Source organism: Rana temporaria, chromosome 1 (genome assembly GCF_905171775.1).
Source record: "Rana temporaria chromosome 1, aRanTem1.1, whole genome shotgun sequence".
NCBI lineage: Eukaryota > Metazoa > Chordata > Amphibia > Anura > Ranidae > Rana > Rana temporaria.
This window is the reverse complement of record NC_053489.1, coordinates 567,327,552-567,348,724: the sequence shown is the minus strand read 5'-3', so window position 1 is coordinate 567,348,724 and position 21,173 is coordinate 567,327,552.

The window sequence follows — 21,173 nt, the reverse complement described above, 5'->3', positions numbered from 1 at the left end:
AGGTTAGGGGGTCAGGTCATCACGTATGTCAATCTACAGGCCCTTTCTCTCTGCAAAGTTGTGCAGCACGCAACATGCACCGATGATCTGGCACATGAAGTTTGGGGAATACAACAGGGTCCCCCCGGACTTATCCAGGCATCGTAAACGGGACTTCAGGATGCCAAATGTGCGTTCCACCACTGTACGAGTATGTATGTTTGATTCATTGTAGTTTCTCTCTCCTCTGGTTTTGGGATCCCGGAATGGAGTCATGAGATGGGACCCAAGTGCATATGCAGAGTCACCTGGAAGGGAAAAGACAGGAGGGTGTTAGTCGTGCATGTGCCCCTCCTAATGTCTGCATCATGGGGTCGGACAGTCATGCCTGACTCCCATGTCACTCACCAACCAGCCAGCTGTCCCCATACACGTTTTGTTCAAATTCTGTTGGGATGTTGCTTTGACGGTATATACAGCTGTCGTGGCTGGTCCCTGGGTGTTTGGCACGGACGTGCCATATGAGGCCTTGGCCATCGACTATCACCTGTATGTTGATGGAATGCTAGTGCTTACGATTGCGGTATATGTGCTCTGTGTCACGGGGGGGCTGTAGTGCCAGATATGTGCAATCAATGGCCCCCATGGTGCGTGGGAATCCTGCAATACTGAAGAAATCCTGCATTGCCTTATGCCGCAGGTGCTCCTGGGTGGATCTGATGATGTGGTTGGACATGCGTCTGAGGATTGCGGGGACAACCTGGTGCACACATCTGCTCATGCTGGTTTGTGACATCCTAGCCACTACTCCACTTGTACGCTGGAATGATCCACTGGCAAGGAAATGCAGTGTTGCCAGGACCTTGACCAGTGGCTGCACTGCATGTGAGCGTTGTGTCTGGCTGGTGATGTTATCATGCAGGGTTGTGGCTAATTCCAGGATGGCATCAGTGTTGAATCTGAAGATGCGATACACCTCCGAATCCCCCATGCCAAAGACGTAAATGCGCGTTCGGTATATCCTCTCCCGTACCCTCCTCCTTCTATGCGCCTCTGCACACACTAGTAGTGCTATGACCATGCCTGCCCCTGGCATGTTGGCATACGGATGTGTTGTCCTGCAAGTGTGGTTGCTCAGCTCGTCCGTAACGGTGCTGCTGTAGTTGCTCTCCAGCTGACTTGCGCACGTCTGGTGCAAAGTTACCCCTGCTTTATGAGGAGTAACTTTAGGCCGGACGTATGTCTTATGCACACCGCGCGTAGCCTGCTTTGGATGCATGTACGTTCGGGAATCGGCGTATCTCTCTCATTTGCATATTTGAATAGGAAATCAATGGGAGCGCAAGATGCGCCCAGCATAAATATGCGCCCATGCTACGCCGGTGTAGAAAAGTTACGTCGGTCGGATGAAGCCTATTTTCAGGCGTATCTGGTTCTGTGGGTATGGCGCATAGATACGCCAGCGTATATATACACTTATGCCGCACATCTCGAGATACGCCGGCGTAACTTCTTTGAGAATCTGGGCCACAGTTTGTAAAATTGTTTATTTTTAAATGAGAAGTAATTTATTGATGCTTAAGTGAAAGTTAAAAATTAAAAATTCCTTTCAATATAGTGCTTGGGGGGTCTCCTTAGTCCACCTGTAAAGTGGCACATCTGTACGGTATATGGAAGCTGCTGCAGCAATAATTGCATTTATAAATCCCATAAAAGTCATTTTCCCTGCAAACTTTCTTTATTTTGTAAGCAGTGGCTTGGGGAGCCAGTCTGTATGATGAGGCCACAATGTAGTGCACTGGGAACAAGATTATAGATTTTTTGGATAAATTCTGGTGTCTCTACCACAGACTTTGGATTTCTACTCCTGTAACGGGTGCAACAAAAATTGTTCTTTGGGTGTCGGTCGTACCTTCACGCCATAACCCTATAGAGGTCCTCTTGATGAAAGCAAAAATTGGCCTTGCTGTCAAAAATTGCAATGATATGCACCTGTCAAACAGGTGCGGAAAGATTATTCTTTGGGTGTTGGTGGCTCCTTGAAACCGTAGCCCTATAGAGGTACTCTTGATGAAAGCAAGAATTGGCCTCTCTGTCAAAAATTGCAATGATATGCACCTGTCAAACAGGTGCTGAAAAATAGTTTGACAGTAAATGCAAGCTTGTCAAAGCTGCTGGCTCTACAACTTCTGTCTTTCCGCCTGGTGGATTCTGCCCCGTTCTGTGAATTTTCAGAATGTGCTGTACCACAATGGCAGGTTCCCAGTCACTATTTATTTTCACGTAAGGCCCACCAGGTGAAACTCGACTTTGGCAATGCTGCAGTGGCTGCGAATGCAGCAGAGGACCGTCAACGAGTACCTGTGTGAGTATGGCACAATGACAGGCTCAGGCTAGCTCAGCTTTTTTCCCCACTCCAATGACTGTTCATAAAGGATGCATGTGCTGTACTGTTACCATATGAGGAGGCCACAAGGATGGTGAGCTGTAACAATGCATGCCTCAATGACACAATCCCTGTTGTGTTCCTGCTGGAACAGACTCTGCATGGCATTAAGGACAGGGCACTCAAAGCAGAGCAGCGGGACAAAGAGGAGGACTTCCTTTCCTCCCAAGGCCCACTTTATGCAGACACCATTGTTCTTATGCCACAGAACACATAAGAGGAGAGAGAGGAGGAGGAGGAGGAGAAGCATTCTGGCAGTTTCTGGCAGTTCCCGAGGCATTGAGGTAGAGGAGGACAAACCTCAAACAGTAAGAAATGGTTTTCCATCCCCAGAACCCTTGGTAGTAGTATGTGCCTGGGTTTATTAAATGCTTTTCCCAACACTCGTGGTTACAGTGTTCTGGAAAATGTTGTTTTGAGGCTTCTGTTGGTCAAGAGAGGAGCGGCGGAGAAGGTCGCCGCCTAAGTGATGCATTTCTGAATTTATTTAGTCCTCGCCGCCCAGGACTGTCAGCTTCCACATCCCATCGGCAGCGTTTGCATCACATGGTGGACGATTACCTAGGATAGAGAAAATAGAGATGGAGAACTTTCCACACGATGATATAGTGCCTTTCTGGGCCATGAGAATAGGCCAATGGTCAGAACTTGCCCAGTATGCTATTAATCTGCTGGGCTGCCCTGCCGTGTATAAAAGTTCCCCTGTATGTGATGTTGAGCGATGGGAACATACCGCTATTGAAATGAAAGCTGTTGTAGTGAGGCTCCTCTGCATTCTGATCATTCAGCCGGCAATCCTCTTCCTCTCCTTTGTTCCCCTGCACGGTGGACACAGAGAGGCTGCATGGTGGACAGAGGCAGGTTGCATGGTGGACACAAGCAGGCTGCATGATAGACATGGGCAGGCTGCATTGGTGGACACGGGCAGGCTGTAGTGGTGGACACAAGCAGGCTTCATTGGTGGACACAGGTGAGGCTGCATTGGTGGACATGGGCAGGCTGTATTGGTGGACATGGGTGAGGCTGCATTGATGACCACAGGTGAGGCTGCAGTGATGGGCACAGATAAAGTTAATTATGCATGAAACAGTTAAGTGTTATTTCATGAGATAATTTATAAGGGCGGGTTTAGGGGCGGAATTAGGGACAGGGCAGGTTAGAGGTTGGGTGGGGCAACTGGTGGCGAGTAACCCTTGAGGCCTGGCTAGTAGCTCAGGACTTGAAATTTGTAGCCCTGTTCTAGGCTGCCTGGGGTTGTGGGTGTTGATTTTATCTGGAAGAATGTTTTGGTGTAGGTTTCATGGGTACAATTAACACCCAAAGAACAATATTTCCACACCTGTTTGACAGGGACTGTATTTTTTTATCCACTGCAGCAGATGGGGCAGAGAAATTTGCCGGCTATGGTCTACCGCTGGTGGTGTGCTGCTGGCAGATGTGCTGAAAGGACTTCGGACACCCTGTGCTATACCATCATCCCTGTCAGTGGAGGCTGCTGAGAGGTCATGAGGTATAGCAGGGACAGACTGAGGTGAGTAAGGAGGAGGGACAGATTTGTGCCACTTGTGTGGCTTGTAGGTGCTCTTGCCAATGGGCTAAGTAGTGGGAGGTTAAATGCCTTGTCAAGCATGTGGTACACAAATGGTTGGTGTTTTTGCCACGCTTGATGTGCTTGATACTAAGTTTGCAAATAGCAAATAGTGAGATTGGCAGCACATGTGCTGAGCTGTGGAAAGTCTCTCAGGAGATAATAGCTCCTCAATGTGATGGAATAGGGTGGCTGCCCTCTACTCTTCCATAATGGCTGCCTCGTTGGGGTCATGCCTCACCCTCACTTTCCTTCTCTGCTCTATCTGACACCCAAGTCGAGTCAGTAACCTCATCATCATCATCTCCTCCATCCTTATTACCACTGGAGACAACTTGGCAATACACTGCGGCTGAGGGAACACGACTGCCAATTTGTGCACCTGTGTTCTCCCCTCTCTGTAGGCTCATGTCCGTGCCTTCCTCAAACTCAGAGTCAGAATCAACATCGGAATCAAGTAATGGCTGTGCATTGCCAAGGAGCAAGTGGCTGATGCTGTTTTCAAATAACTCTGCTGACTCCTCCATGCCTGATGCTGGGGCTATGGCAGGAAAAGCTGCAGACGAGGAGGCAGGTTTTGCAGCTGCCAGAGGACTGTTCACTAGTCTCTGCTTGGGTGACGGATGATGAGGACAGTTTAGTGAACCAGTCCGCCACCTCCTCTGCATGCTGTGCCTGGATAGAAAAATCACTACACAGGGCAAATGATGCCCTGCCTGAGGAGTGACCACTAGTGTTGAGCAGAATACGCCATATTCGATTTCTCTATATATCTCGAATATATAGTCGAATATTCGAGATATATTCGCTAAATTCGCTCAGAATATTCTTGATCATTTACAATACAAAATAATTGCGAATATTCGGCAAATGCGGAAGGAGCACTCTGATTGGCTCAGAATATTCTTGATATTTTACAATACAAAATAATTGCGAATATTCGGCAAATGCGGAAGGAGCACTCTGATTGGCTCAGAATATTCTTGATATTTTACAATTGAAAATAAAAAGTGTTTTGCATTGGTGGTGATTCTTTACTCTATCCATCTGTCACAGCCGTTTGTCAATCAAACACCTTGAAGATTGAACACGTTCATGCTGCATGCTTTGGACTTTTTTTCACTTCACATATCAAAGACATTTTTATGAAAGATTATTTTTCTATTATTGGGACTATATTTCTTTATATATTTGTTTCACTGTGTATTTCACAAGTTATTTGCGCTTGCTTATTTTATAATTTGCCCACATGTCTTGTCACTAGACATATTTTTTATTCTTGTAGAGCGACTCCATTTTCTGTCTTGTATTAATTTATGTTGTATAACATTTTTGAGTTGCTGCTGTATTCTCCCCTTTTTTTAAGGTATGCGCAATTTTTTCCTTCTTACAAAAAAAATAATATCAAACATACAAATATTCATAACAGAAACATACACAAAGCCCCCCCCCTTTTGCATCAGAGACAATCAGAGTTCTCCTACCACAGTTATCGAAAATTTGCAATCATTTTCGCATTCGCATTAGCGAAAATTCGCATTTTTTTTTTTTTAATTCGGCAACATAAAAGGATCGCCTCAGCTTAGCTACTCGGCCCAGGGTCTCTAATCATACCAGCAATGCTTTTAGACGTCGATAGGATGTGATCTGTTTTAAAAATAAAATTGAAAAAATGCGAATATTCGGAATAGCGAATATTCACCGTGAAATTCGAAATATATCGCGAATACTCGAATATGCCATATTCGAGCCGAATATTCGCAATACGAATATTCGTGAGCAACACTAGTGACCACGTCTACCTTTGCCTTTGGACACATACGCTGCTGGCCCCCTTACAGTGCCATGGGGACATCTGCCTTGCCTTGCTGTCCTCCTAGACATGATGGGGGGAGTGGGGGGTGCTTATTAACAAAATGTACTAAAGATGTGTAAATGAGTATGTGGATGCACTTTAATCAATGGAAAGTGGTGTTTGGTGTACAGAACTACAGTATATGGCATTAAACTTGCAGTAACACACAGAACTATATGGCCTTAAACTTGTAGAAATGCAATGAAATATATGGCGTTAAACTTGCGGTAACATAATGAAATATACAACATTAGACTTGCAATAACGCACAGAAGTATATGGCATTAAACTTGCAGTAACGCATAGAACTATATGGTGCTAAACTTGCAGTAACGCAATACAATATATGGTGTTAAACTTGCAGTAAGGCAATGAAATATACATCGTTAAACTTGCAGTAATGTACAGAACTATATGGCTTTAAACTTGCAGTAATGCAATGAAATATACGGTGGTAAACGGTCACTACACTGACTGAACTATCCCTACATTCACACTAATGTAAAGATGAATGGTGGTCACTACACTCACACTGAACTATCCCTGGATGCACACTAAACTGATATTCTACACTGGCAATAGAATCAGAATAATGCATTAACTGTCTAATAGCACTTAACAGAGCCCCGTTCTATCTCTATCCACACCGCTATCACAATACAAATGGCCGCTATGGAAAGAATACTTTTATAGCATGAGGCAGGGATTAATAGCAATGAGCCATGATTGGATACAATTATCATGACAGCGTCTAATCATGGCTCTGACAGTGCTCTGTGCCCCAATTGGGTGAAGCTTTCATTGCTTCAGCCAATCAGGGCTTTCAATGCACTGTGCGGCGGACCAGTGCATTGTGGTCATTCAGTGGGCTGAACAAACCGTCGAATGACCCTGTTCGGAGAACTTCCAAACAGCCAATGTTCGGCCCAAATTCATGCTCGGGCCCGAAATGTTCACCCATCCTTACTCAGGAGGATAAGCAGAATGTGTTTTGAGATGTATTTATAAGTATGCCTAGGCTGTGTATTAGAGATATCTTATTAACTGACAACTTTTCTTAAAAAAAAATGTTTTCTTTCCACATTTCCCAAAAACATGGTGGCAAAAAATATAAATGTTTAAGAGACTCACTATGCCTCACATATTGAGATGTTGTCTTTCCAAAATGTGTGTCACAGTCAAGGGTCAGGCTTAGAGATATGTAGCTTTAGCAGTAAAGAGGCTCTGTCACAATCAGGGGTCAGGCTCGAAGACCAGCTGCTATACTGTAGCAGTAGTAGTGGAGCTACCACCAACCAGCTGGATAGGTACATAGGCAGGCACCCTGGTGAGTGACACAGGCTCACCTGAAGTGTGCAGTCTAACCAATGTTTACCAGAGCTTCTGATGGTGGAGATGGATTTTTCTGCATGTCAGCACATTTTACTCGCCATAACATTTTCTTTCACAATATATAAAAATATATAATATATTAAAAAAAATGGGCTAACTTTACTGTTGTCTTATTTTTTAATACAAAAAAGTGATTTTTTTCCAAAAAAAGTGTGCTTGCAAGACTGCTGCGCAAATACGGTGTGACAAAAAGTATTGCAATGACCGACATTTTATTCCCTAGGGTGTTAGGAAAAAAATTATATATATATATATATATATAATGTTTGGGGGTTTTAAGTAATTTTCTAGAAAAATATTTTTTTTTAATCTTGTAAACGCCAAATCTGAAAAACAGGCTTGGTCCTTAAGTGGTTAATTTGTGGCAAAACTCCCATGGAAAATTACGTAGTTGTCGCAGAGTCCGTTTTTAATCCATAAAGGGCATAAATCACCTAACATTCATAAATTGTTTGGAATAACGTGCTTTAAAACATCAGGTATGATGTTGTATCGATCAGGTAGTGTTAGGGTTAGGGTTAGGGTTACAGATAGGGTTAGGGTTACAGACAGGGTTAGGGTTAGGGTAACAGATAGGGTTAGGGTTAGGGTTACAGATAGGGTTAGGGTTAGGTTTAGGGTTACAGACAGGGTTAGGGTTACATACAGGGTTAGGGTTACAGATATTGTTAGGGTTAGGGTTACAGTCTGTAACCCTAACCCTAACCCTGTCTGTAACCCTAACCCTATCTGTAACCATAACCCTAACCCTATCTGTAACCCTAACCCTATCTGTAACCATAACCCTATTTGTAACCCTAACCCTAACCCTATCTGTAACCCTAACCCTATCTGTAACCCTAACCCTGTCTGTAATAGGGTTAGGGTTCACAGTGACAGACCAAACTCCCCGTTTAACACACCGCAAACACCTGCAAACAGTCCATTTGCACAACCGCAAACTCCCCATTTACACAAGGTTGGATACCAAGCTAGCCATGTCCCGTTCCTTGTCCTCACTGACGTCAATGAACGTTTTGGAGATTGCAGGCGATGGGGGTTTTTCAAAGAATATGGTCGTGCTGAGGTAGTTCAGTGACAGTTAGGTGACCCAGAAAACAATGATTCTGCAGTGTGGGCCCATTGTTGGCCTAGTAGGCTTTAATTATCACCTTAGATGATCACAAAGAAAATTAATGTTTTTTCTATGCAAAATTATCCAGCCGATCGCTTTTGGTCTATTCACAATGAAGCAACGACCTTATCATCTGGGGTGTGCCAACATTGCCATTGCCAACACACTCATAGAGGTGGTCTCTTCATTGTGATATGCAAGCCCCATTCACCACAACAAGGTAACGATCAAGAAGGGGAATTGACACATGTATGTACACATGCCTGAAAAAGTAGGTATTGTTGCAGCTGCTGCTGTAGCAGCGGCCAGAAAAATTGATGTTTTCCAGGCAGAAAGTGCACTAAAACATTGCGGCTTGAACCCTATTTGGTGGCGGATAAGTCACACAAGTCATCCGGCATGCAGAGATAAAATACAGCAGCGTGTGGACCATTTGTAGCCCAAGGAAGCTCATCTCATCAGGCCTTTAGTCAAATGTATCGCCCACTGTCAGTCCCTTCGGGATCCATGCCTCATTCATCTTAATAAAGGTGAGGCAATCTAGCCTTTTTTGACCTAGGTGACTTCTCTTCTCAGAGACAATACCTCCTGCTGCACTGAAGGTCCTTTCTGAAAGGACACTTGAAGCGGGGCAGGCCAGAAGTTCTATCGCAAATTGGGATAGCTCAGGCCACAGGTCAAGCCTGCACACCCAGTAGTCAAGGGGTTCATCGCTCCTCAGAGTGTCAATATCTGCAGTTAAGGCGAGGTAGTCTGCTACATGTCGGTCGAGTCGTTCTCTGAGGGTGAACCCCGAAGGACTGTGGCAATGCGTAGGACTGAAAAAGCTCTGCATGTCCTCCATCAACAACACGTCTGTAAAGCGTCCTGTCCTTGCCGGCATGGTCAGGGTAGGAGGAGGATTACTTTCACCTCTTCCACTGTTAGATTCCCGTTGTGCTGTGACATCACCCTTGTATGCTGTGTAAAGCATACTTTTCAATTTATTTTGGAACTGCTGCATCCTTTCCGACTTCCGGTAATTTGGTAACATTTCAGGCACTTTCTGCTTATACCGGGGGTCTAATAGTGTGGCCACCCAGTACAGGTCGTTCTCCTTTAGCCTTTTTATACAAGGATCCCTCAACAGGCACGACAGCATCAAAGACCCCATTTGCACAAGGTTGGATGCTGAGCTACTCATGTCCCGTTCCTCATCCTCACTGATCTCACTGAAGGTCTGTTCTTCCTCCCAGCCACGTACAACACCACGGGTACCAGATAGGTGACAACGAGCACCCTGGGATGCCTGCTGTGGTTGGTCTTCCTCCTCCTCCTCAAAGCCACATTCCTCCTCTGACTCCTCTTCCTCACACTCCTCTTCCAGCGTTTCTGCAGGTCCAGCAAGTAATGCTGAGAAGGCTGTTTCTGGTGGTGATGGTGACCACAACTCTTCCTCTTCCTCTTCACGCTCATCTATGGCCTGATCCAGCACTCTTCGCAGGGCACGTTCCAGGAAGAAAACAAATGGGATGATGTCGCTGATGCTGCCTTCAGTGCGACTGACTAGGTTTGTCACCTCCTCAAAAGGATGCATGAGCCTACAGGCATTGCGCATGAGCATCCAGTAACGTGGCAAAAAAACCAGCTGCGCAGAGGCTGTCCTAGCACCCCGGTCATACAAATACTCGTTGACGGCTTTTTCTTGTTGGAGCAGGCGGTCGAACATTAGGAGTGTTGAATTCCAATGTGTCGGGCTGTCGCACATTTCGGCCGGGTACCTTCCACTGGGGTGTCCCAAAAGCTACAATTTTTTTGAAGGCCTCAGACTCTACCAGCTTGTATGGTAAAAGCTGGCGGGCTAAGAGTTCCGACAAGCCAGCTGTCAGACGCCGGGCAAGGGGGTTACTCTGTGACATTGGCTTCTTTTGCTCAAACATGTCCTTGACAGACACCTGACTGTGGGCAGATTAGCAGGAACTGCTCAAGGTGCGAGATGGAGTGGCGGATGGTTGAGAGGGGGCAAGGAGGACAACAGTGGTTGACGTGGCTGAAGATGCTGCACCAGGAGGAGGATGGTGGCTTTGAGCTTGTTATCTTGCTTGTGTTGATCCCATAGGCCTTTGTGATGTGTGATCATGTGCCTTCGCAAAGCAATTGTACCTAGGTGGGCTTTGGATTTCCCACGACTCAGTTTCTTTTGGCACAGGTTGCAAATGGCATCACTGTTATCAGAGGCAGACACACACAAAAAATGCCACACTGCTGAGCTTTGCAATGACGGCATTCTGGTGGTAGCAACAGCATGCTTTGATTGGCGTGCTGTCTGGCTGACCCTGGGTACCGATACATGCTGTCTGACTGTGCCACTAGCTCCTTGCGACGACCTCCCCCTGCTTCCAACTCGTCTCCTCCTCCTCTCTGTCTTCCCATTTGAACTTTCCCCCTGTTCTTCTTCTCTTCGAGCGGGCACCCACGTGACATCCCCGGACACATTGTCATCATCAACCGCTTCACTTGTATCTGACAACTCAGCAAAGGAAGCAGCAGCGGGTGCATCATCATCACACCATACGTCCATGTGTGTAATGCTGCCTGACTGAGTCATATCCCTTGTATCTACATCCTCTGGCAATAATGGTTGCGCATCACTCATTTCTTCCAACTGATGTGTAAATAACTCCTCTGACAGATCAAGTGAAGCAGCTGTGATGCTAGTGTTGGTGGTGGCGGCAGGCAGGCGAGTGGTAACTTGAGAGGTGACCGAAGCTGAGTGGGAGGAGGATGGTGCGTCAAGGTTTCGAGCGGAAGCTGTAGAAGATTGGATGTCCTGTGTTAGCCGGTCAACTATGTCCTCAGAACTTTTCGAGTTCAGGGTACGTGGCCTCTGAACACTGGGCATTATTCTAGGGCCAAAGGGAATCACAGCACCACGACGGCCCCTGCCTCTGCCAGTCATTTTTTTTATTTGTTTAGTTGTAATATGCGTGCAAGCTACTGTGACACCAGATATGAGTGGCACTGTGCACTGGCAGAAGTTGGCAGAGTAGACGCTGTAGGCCTGACACATGCCTGCAGACAACTAACTGCTATTCTATTGCAGTCAAAATTGTGTGTTTTTTTTATTTAATCTACTATGCCACCAGATATATGAGTGGTGGCACTGGGCAAGTGGGCACAGTATACGCTATGAGCCTGACACACGCTGGCAGCCAGGCAACTGACTACTATTCTATTTCAGTCAAATTTTTATTTATTTTTTATGTTATCTACTGTGCCACCAGATAGATGAGTGGTGGGTGGCACTGGGCACAGTGTACGCTGTGCCCCTGGCACACGCTGGCAGCCAGGCAACTGACTACTATTCTATTGCAGTCAATTTTTATTTATTTTTTAAATGTCATCTACTGTGCCACCAGATAGATGAGTGGTGGGTGGCACTGGGCACAGTGTACACTGTGCCCCTGACACACGCTGGCAGCCAGGCAACTGACTACTATTCTATTGCAGTCAATTTTTTTTTAAATGTTATCTACTGTGCCACCAGATAGATGAGTGGTGGGTGAGGCACTGGGCACAGTGTACGCTATGAGCCTGACACACGCTGGCAGCCAGGCAGCAGGCAACTGACTACTATTCTATTGCAGTCACATTTTTTTTATGTTATCTACTGTGCCACCAGATAGATGAGTGGTGGGTGGCACTGGGCACAGTGTATGCTTTGAGCCTGACACACACTGGCAGCCAGGCAGCAGGCAACTGACTACTATTCTATTGCAGTCAATTTTTATTTATTTTTTAAATGTCATCTACTGTGCCACCAGATAGATGAGTGGTGGGTGGCACTGGGCACAGTGTATGCTGCGCCCCTGACACACGCTGGCAGCCAGGCAACTGACTATTATTCTATTGCAGTCAAATATTTTTTTATGTTATCTACTGTGCCACCACATAGATGAGTGGTGGGTGCGGCACTGGGCACAGTGTATGCTGTTATCTTGACACACACACACGCTGCCTAGCAGGCAACTGCAATTAGATTACAGAGAAAAAAAAGCAGACTGATATACTAGCCCTAAAAAGGCTAAAAAGTGCTTTTTGGGGTGCTGTCCTTACAGCAGAGATCAGATGAGTCTTTCAGGACTGGAGTGGACACTGAAAACACTAGCCTAGCTATAGATTTCCCTATAAATTCAGCAGCAGCAACACTCTCCCTCCTTTCACTAAGAATGCAGGTTCAGAATGAATCTAAAATGGATGCTGCCCGAGAGGTGGGAGGGTCAGGGAGGGAGGGTATGCTGCTGTTTGGCTGAAATGTGTCTGCTGACTGTGAGGTAGAGGGTCAAAGTTTGCTCAATGTTAATTAATAGAAGGCGGATCGAACATCGCATATGTTCGCCCGCGGCGGCGAACGCGAACAAGCGAAAATCGCCGCAAACTATTCACCGGCGAACAGTTCTGTACATCACTATTTAGTAAGCCTTTCATGTTGTTCACCCAGGAATGTGTATTTCACCACACCGTGGAGGACTGTCATGTGGATTGCTCACTTGCTGAAATAATATTGTCACTGGGACTTGTGAATTGTCTACTTGGGAGCCTATTTAAGCAACAATATAAGTACTTTATGTGAAAAAAAAAATCTGCATGTATATGTACAGTATGCTTGTTTACTGTATCAGTCTGATTTGTTTTTCATTTTCACTGGGACTTTGTATTTGTGTGAAAATAATTATGTTTGGAACACTCAAGCACTCTATTTAAAATTTTAGTCACTTGCACATGTATTTATTTGTATGTACATATTATATATTAATTAATCATGTCTAATATTATTTTGGAAATACAAAACAGACATGATTGTACATATGATTTTTAAATAGTTTTTATTTGTAAAAATTCTGAGTAGATAGGAATTGGGTTTCAAATGTTTTAGCCTCATGAGATTTAGCATTGTACCTAACTATTTACACGTTTGTAACACACTTTTCATATGCCCAACAAATCCACCTTCTCAATCTTCCTCCTGGTCAGCTTGCTTGGCTAGGGGGATCACATTTGGCCATGTGTCTGGCACTGGAAAAGATGTCACTTCCCGTCCTTAATTCCTCCAAAGCATGAATTGAAAGCAATGCTATTGGTAATAACAAAGCTTGACTACAAAGAGTGATGCTTTAGGTGGATAGGGTTAAACTTAAAACAGTAGTAAACAGCTGGGTGTTTTTTTAAACCTGAAAGGCGATGTCATAATGTGCATATGGCACATATGTGAAACTTTCCTGAGAACGAAGCCTTCCAGCAGCACAATGTCACCGCTGAAGACACTTCCATCTTCACCCGGTCTTCCTTCCAGGTTCGTGGACACTGGCTGTGTGCGTGGCCATAGGCCGTTGACATCACCGGCTTCATGTACAGTAAATATCTCCTAAACAGTGCATGTTTACAGTACCTATAGGTAAGCCTTATTATAGGCTCACCTATAGGTAAAATTCCGTCGGCCATTTTTTTTTTTTTTTACGGCGGGGTTCCCCTTAATATCCATTCCAGACCTGAAGGGCCTGGTAATTTAATTTGGGGGGACCCCCATACATTTTTTTTTTTTAGTTTTAATGAGCAACGCCTGTATTCTTTATAGCCATGAGTACTTTAAAATTACTTTTTGTTTTTCACTTCAGAAATGACATCTTGTACAGGGACAGTTCTAAGCACGGGAAACATGCGTGTAAACCCCCTCCCCCCCTGTATGAAATTTAAAGGAATATTTCACTTTTATTATTTCACTTTAACCACTTCCATACCGCGCCTATTCTGGCACTTCTCTCCTTCATGTAAAAATTATATTTTGTTCCTGGGAAATTACTCAGGACCCCCAAACATTATATATATTTTTTTAGCAGACACCCTAGGGAATAAAGTGGCGGTCATTTTTTATTTGATTTCCAACGGTATTTGCGCAATCATTTTTCTAACGCCTTTTTTTTTTGCCCCAAAAAAAACCCACGGTCCATGAATTAAAAAATAACAAAACAGTAAAGTTAGCCCAATTTTTAGGGATAATGTGAAAGATGATGTTACACCGAGTAAATAGATACCTAACTTGTCACGCTTTAATATTGTACACACTCAGGGAATGGCGCCAAACTTCGGGACATAAAAATATCCATAGGCGATGCTTGTTTTTTTTTATACAGGTGACCAGTTCAGAGTTACAGAGGAGGTCTAGGGCTAGAATTATTGCTCTCGCTCTAATTGGATGTGTGGGTTTCCTCCCACACTATAAAAACATGCTGTAAATCGGATCTGGTCTAAATAAGCCCTAATATGCAGTAGTATATTTAGGTTTTGTGCTGCCCTAGGCCTGACTACATTTCTGCACCTCCTAATAGAAAAATGACCCACCCCTTCCTGTCAAAGCCACACCCTGTTTTTGTATCACCCGCCCAGGAATTTTCAGGGCACACACACACACACACTAGTTCTGGGGGGGAGGGGGTTACTGGACTCCCTTAATTTGCATAGTTTTTCTCTCACTTCCTGTTTGGCTATGGGGCAGGAAGTGAAGGCAAATCTCCCCAATTGGACACAGATAATACAAAATAAACTGACAGGGCCTATAACCCTCCCTCACTCTATCCAAAATTAAAGAAAATAAAAAGTGTTGATTATAGTTCTAGTCAGGGGCGGACTGACCATTGAGTCACTCGGGCACTGCCCGAGGGCCCCATGCCACTAGGGGGCCCCATCAGGGTTGCCAGGCTCAGTAAAACCAGGGACAGTATGTAAAAATCTGTGTTTTTTTTAGATCTGTCCCTGATATGTCCGAAACTGACATGCTTTTAATGTGAATTTTAGCTGCCCTGCCTCTGCACTGCCTCCTGGCGTGGTGGCCATCTGTAATACTTTTAGCACTAGACTTTCTCTGTAGCTATAAACTGGTAACCTGAAAAAAAAAAAAGGTCGCCTATGGGGAATTTCAAGTACTGAATTTTGGCCCCATTCCAGGAGTGTTTTCAATAGTAAAGCGTGACATGTAAGGTATCTATTTACTCGGTGTAACATCATCTTTCACATTATCACCAAAAATTGGGCTAACTTTAGTGTTTTGTTAATTTTTAACCACTTGAGCCCCGGACCATATTGCTGGTCAATGACCGGGCCAGTTTTTGTGATTCGGCACGGCGTCGCTTTAACTGACAATTGCGCAGTCGTGCGACGTGGCTCCCAAACAAAATTGGCAACCTTTTTTTTTCCCACAAAGAGAGCTTTATTTTGGTGGTATTTGATCACCTCTGCAGTTTTATATTTTTTAGAGCTCTAACCAAAAATAGAGCGACAATTTTTTTTATAAAAAATAATAATTTTAACTTTTTGCTCTAATAAATATCCCCAAAAATATATATTCTAAAAATTAAAAAAATCCCTCACTTTAGGCCGATACATATTCTACATCTTTTTGGTTCCAAAAAATCGCAAATAGCGTTTATTGATTGGTTTTGGCAAAAGTAATAGCGTCTACAAAATATGGCATTTTTATTTATTTTTTATTTTTAACTAGTTATTGCAGCGATCAGCGATTTTTAACGGTACTGCGACATTATGGCGGACACATCGGACACTTTTTTGGAACCATTGGCATTTTTCTAGCGATCAGTGCTCTAAAAATGCATTGCTTACTAAAAAAATGCCACTGGCAGGGAAGGGGTTAACACTAGGTGCGAGGGAGGGGTTAAATATGTTCCCTGGGTGTGTTCTAACTGAAGGGGGTGCGGGACTGACATGGGTAAATGACAGATCGCTGTTCATGAAGGGGAACTCCAGACCCAAAAGCTTCCAGCTCCTCCCAGTTTGGTCATTGCACTTCCTGCTGGAGTAGAGAGAAGACCTGTCTTCCAGAGCTCCTGTGTTCCAGAGGATCCAGCCACCAGGACCAGCCTCCAGCCCCAGCCCCAGCCCCTGGCCCCAGAAGAGGGGAGGGATGGCCTCCCTCAGCCCAGGAGAAGGACCTGCCTCCGGCCTCCGGAGTAACCAGCAGCACCTGCCCTCCTCCAGCCAGACGAAGATCAGCAGGGATGACCGCCTCTTCCTGGGCACCCAGCAGGGTCTCTTAGACTGGACTACCACACAACCAGGTGAGACTGAGGCCAAAGCCAGGAAGAGGTGTGATAAGATCAAGTCCCTGCTGGTTAGGATAGCCCAGGCCTGCGTGGAAAAAATGTCAGCTCTCGCAGGCCTGAGGGACAAGAGGGACAGGTGCTCCAGCAGTAAGAGGTCGGAGTACAGGGAGGCCATTAACACCCACCGGCTGCAGGTGAAGGAAATTTGGGACTATATTGGGGGATTTTGTGAACGTGGGGCTGGAGAAGTTGCTTTCCTTGAGGAGCTCAGGAAGACCCTCCAGCAGGCCAGCCAGGAAGGAAGTCAGACGGCAAGGAGGAGCAGCGGGCGGTCGGGGTCCCAACCCTCCAAGCAGCCGGGGAAGTCAGGAGAGCCTGGGTGTAGTGGGGGGGGTGGAAGCTCTGGTGGTGCAGGGCCCAGTAAGGCCATAAAACCTGGGGAGGGCTCCCGAGAGCCGATCCCTCGGTCCGTGAAAAAAGGGGCTGGGGGGTTGGCTATGACAGGGGAGCCCAGTGATCCAGGAGGCCGCAGGGCCCAGGCGCCGCCGGAGGTACCCCCCCGGTGTCTTCGGGTCAGCATGCCCAGGCTCCCTCAGGATGGTCACGCTGCCACAGCTGGGGCCCACCATGTGCCGGCCTCCATGACCCCTCAGCGTGCAGTAGAGCGGGATGATCTGGCAGTGAAAGTGTCAGGGACTGCTCCTGCAGCTGCTATGTCACCGGGAGAGAGGCAGGTACATGGTGGAGGTATAAGAACAAAGTCAGCTTCAGGCAAACAGCTGGTGTGTAGTGTGACCAAGATGGCGCCGGCTGCTGGGGGAGGAGCAGCTGAGGCCACATTCCCCAGTGGGAACCAACCCCTTTTCAGGGAAGGGGGATGTGGCCAGCTCCCATCCAGTGCTCGGGACCCGGAAGTGCACGCCCGCGAACCGGAAGTGCACCCCCCGCGAACCGGAAGTGCACCCCCCGCGACCGGAAGTGCACCCCCCGCGACCGGAAGTGCACCCCCCGCGACCAGAAGTGCACCCCCCGCGACCGGAAGTACACCCCCCGCGACCGGAAGTGACCCCCCACGATCAGAACTGCCCCCCTGCGAATCTGCGGCTGGTGTCACCGGCTTGGAGGACCTGGGGGATGAGAGGCCGGGGGTGCGGGGGTGCCTAGTCCCGGATGCTGCAGCAGGCACCTCCAGGCACCCCCGGCAAGTAATGGACAGCATGGACGGTAATATGGACGGTAATATGGACGGTAAGCTGCCACCCCCCCAGGTCCCCATGGACATTACCACAAGCCCCGAGGGGCTCCCTGCAGGACAGGCGGGGTGGGGGGAATGTCAGGTGGGACCCCTCCCGGTGGACTGTGCAGCTTATGACTTTATCCGGCAGTTGGAGGGGTCCCAGGGGGGCATCCCCCCAATACGGGTTGAGTCCCAAGGGGCTGGTGAGGTCGCAGAGGGGTCTGGTTGGGGGAGTTTGGTGGGGGAGGTACCCCCCTCTGCTGTGGCCCCAGGGGGGGAGGGGCCTGTAGTCAGGCCAAGGGTGGTGGGTCAGGGAGGTCAGGGTAGTTCAGTGGGGGTGGGTGCAACACCACCGGCAGGGATGGGGGCCCCCCCGCTCCCCCCCACTTCTGGGGGTGCTGAGGGGGGTGCCCCGCTTCCGGAGAACATCTTTCGGGGGTCTCCGGAGGCCAACTTATTATCTGCCCTAAAGGGGGGTCGCTCTTTCGCCCAGGTGGCGGGCTCTCGTGCCCCTCTGGACCACCTGTACAGCCGGTTTGGCGCCCAGAATTTCCGCGCCCCCCCTGCTGACCAGGAGAGGACGCAGGGGTCGGCGTGGACGAGGGGTACAGGTGGTCCAGAGAGGAGGCGTAGGAATGTTGTCCAGCTTCGGTACGAGGGTCCGGACCCCTGCCCCGCCCGAGGTGAGGTGGTGGACCTGGTACTCTCCTTGGGTTTTGGGGTGGGTGACCTTTTTGCTGTCATCCACCCCACCAACACACGGGAGTTTGACATCAGTTTTGTCACTCCCGTGTGTATGGAACGCTTCATCACCAGCTTTGGGCTGGTGAGGGGCGTTGACCCTTGGAAGAGGTACAGGCTCATTCCCATCTCCAGGCAGGAGGAGGTTAAGAACATCACCATCCTGGTGAGGAATGAGTCGCTCCCTCCGGAGGACATTGCCACCTGGCTTGGGAGGTACGGGCAGTTGCAGACCCCCCTGAGGAAGAACCTTGATGAGCGCGGGGTCTGGACCGGGGCTTGGTTGGCCAGGATCCGGCTTAAGAGGGAGGGCAACAGTGTTGCCCACCTCCCTGGCAGCGCCTTCCTGGGCAGAGACCGGATCCTGGCCTTCTACCCGGGACAGCCCCGTCGTTGCTTCAAGTGCGGCAGCCCGACCCACATGAGCTCGGACTGCACGGTGGTCAGATGTGGCCGGTGCCACGAGTTTGGCCACCTGTCCGAGTCATGTGGGAAGATATGCTGCAACTTGTGTGGTGAGATGGGGCACCCGTTTAGCAGGTGCCCCAAAGCATATCGGGGTTCTTCCTCAGGGGGGGGACCTCCCGGGCCGGGAGCGGCCGAAGCCCCCCCGGCGAGTGATGGCCGGGGGGGTGGGGATCCTGGGGCCCCTAATGCCCCTCCGGAGGGACCAACAGGCCCACAGCCTCAAAGAAGGCGGAGCAGGCGTGGGCGAGGGGCTCCCCCCCCGGGAGATACGGGCTCAGTTGGCCAGGAGGCTCCCGATCCTCCGGAAGGTGAAGCCGGTGGGGAGGAGTCGGGGAGGCCTGGGGGTCCCGGGCCTGAGGGTCCGGGGCCCCGGCTTTCCCCTCCTTTAGTTGCAGGGCCGATCCCCCCCCCTCCACCTGTTCTATCTGCCTCCCCATGCAGCCCCCCCTCATCTTCCCATCCCCGTCCCCCCCCCCCCTCGTCCCCCCCCTCCCAAGTCCCATCCCCCCCCTCCCCCTTCTTCTGCCGATCCCCTTTCTGTCCCCCCCCCTGTCTCTGGCCCCCCTCCTGCCTCTCCCATCCCCCCCCCTTCTGGACCCAAAGTCTCCTCTGGCCTTGTGGCCATGGAGACGGAAGCTGCTCGAGCCTCATCTAAGAGGGAAATCTCGAGCAGCGGGTCCGAGGAGGGGGGTGGCGTAGTCACCTCAGAGAGATGGCAGGAGTGGGAGCAGGTGAGACGCAGGAAGAAGGGGAAGGCTGTGAAATCTGGGGGCGGGAGGTCCCCTGTGAAGGGTGGGGTTCCCCCAGGGGCACGAAGTGGGGTGTCCCTGGGGAACCCGTTTGGTGTCCTCTCCTCCTCCTCGGACTCAGAGGAGGAGGAGGGAGTGTAAATATGTAAATATGTTTTGGTGTTTGTAGTATGAAGGAGAACGTGACCCTTTCAATCATTTTGATGGCGGTACCCTCTCCAATACGGCTTGCGACCATTAATGTCGCAAGTATTCGTTCTGCACGAGCTCGTTTTATGGCCTTTGATTTTCTCAGCCGTGTTGAAGCTGACATTTTGTTTTTGCAGGAGACCTGGCTGGCATCTGTGGCAGAGATGCATCTAGCAAAGAGGGAGTGGAGATGTGGGCCCTCCCTCTGGTCTCTTGCGGCCGAGCCCTGCAGTGGTGTTGCGGTCCTTTTTAAGACTGGTTCGGTGGCTTGCCGGCGAGTGATTGAAGTGGAGATTGGTAGATGTCTGGTGGTGGACGCTGTCGTGAGGGGGCAATTCCTCCGGCTCATTAATTTTTATGGGCCTCAAACCAAGAGGGAGAGGAAGAGCCTCCTTACGGCGGTTAAGCCTTATCTTTTTACATCCCAGCAGGTGATCTTTGGTGGTGACTTCAATATGATCACTAGGCCCAAAGACCGGGCAGGTGCCGCCAACCCTCTGGGATATGATAGTACTTTTTTGAATAGCGTAGTGAGGGAGGCCGGGTTGGTGGATGTGCACGTTCGTCACCTCCCCAACCTCACTGGTTTCACATTTTCCCGAGGTAGTTCTAAGAGTAGATTAGATAGGTTTTTTTTAAAGGGGGACTCTGCTTGCTCGGCTCCAGAGCTGCAGTCGGTGGAGTTCTCCGATCACTGTATGGTATCTGTGGCCCTGAATGTCGCCGACACTCCTCAGAAAGGGAGGGGTATGTGGCGCCTGAATGGGTCGCTACTGGAGGATCCTGAGGTTAGGGAAGCCTATGAGGTTTTCTTCCTGGACCAGACCTCGCTCCTTGAGGGCAACTGCTCCCGCCTTGAATGGTGGGAAGTAGTTAAAAAGAGGTCTGGTGACTTTTTCCGGGAAATCTCTGGGTACAGGGCAGCTTCCAAGTACCAGGCCTACCAGAGACTACGCAGGCAGCTTGACCGCCTGGTGTCCTCTGGGGGCTCTCGGGAACAGATATCCGGTCTGAAGGCGCAGATGAAGGAGTGTCAGTACGACCGTCTCGCCTCCCTGGTTTTTGAGAGGGATTATGGGAAGTTTATCTCTCCTGATCCCTACAGGAGCTGTGGTGAGGCGGCGAGTTCGAAGGTCGTACACGGCCTGAAGGATGCCTCGGGATCTCTGGTCCGGTCCAGATCGGGGATCCTGGGTGTCGTCAGAGACCACTTTTCGGACCTCCTGAAGAAGCGGCCTCTAGACATGGAGAAAGTCAGGGAATTCCTTGATGAGACCCCACTGGAAGTGAGGTCTGACCTTCCTGACTCTCTGACAGAAGAG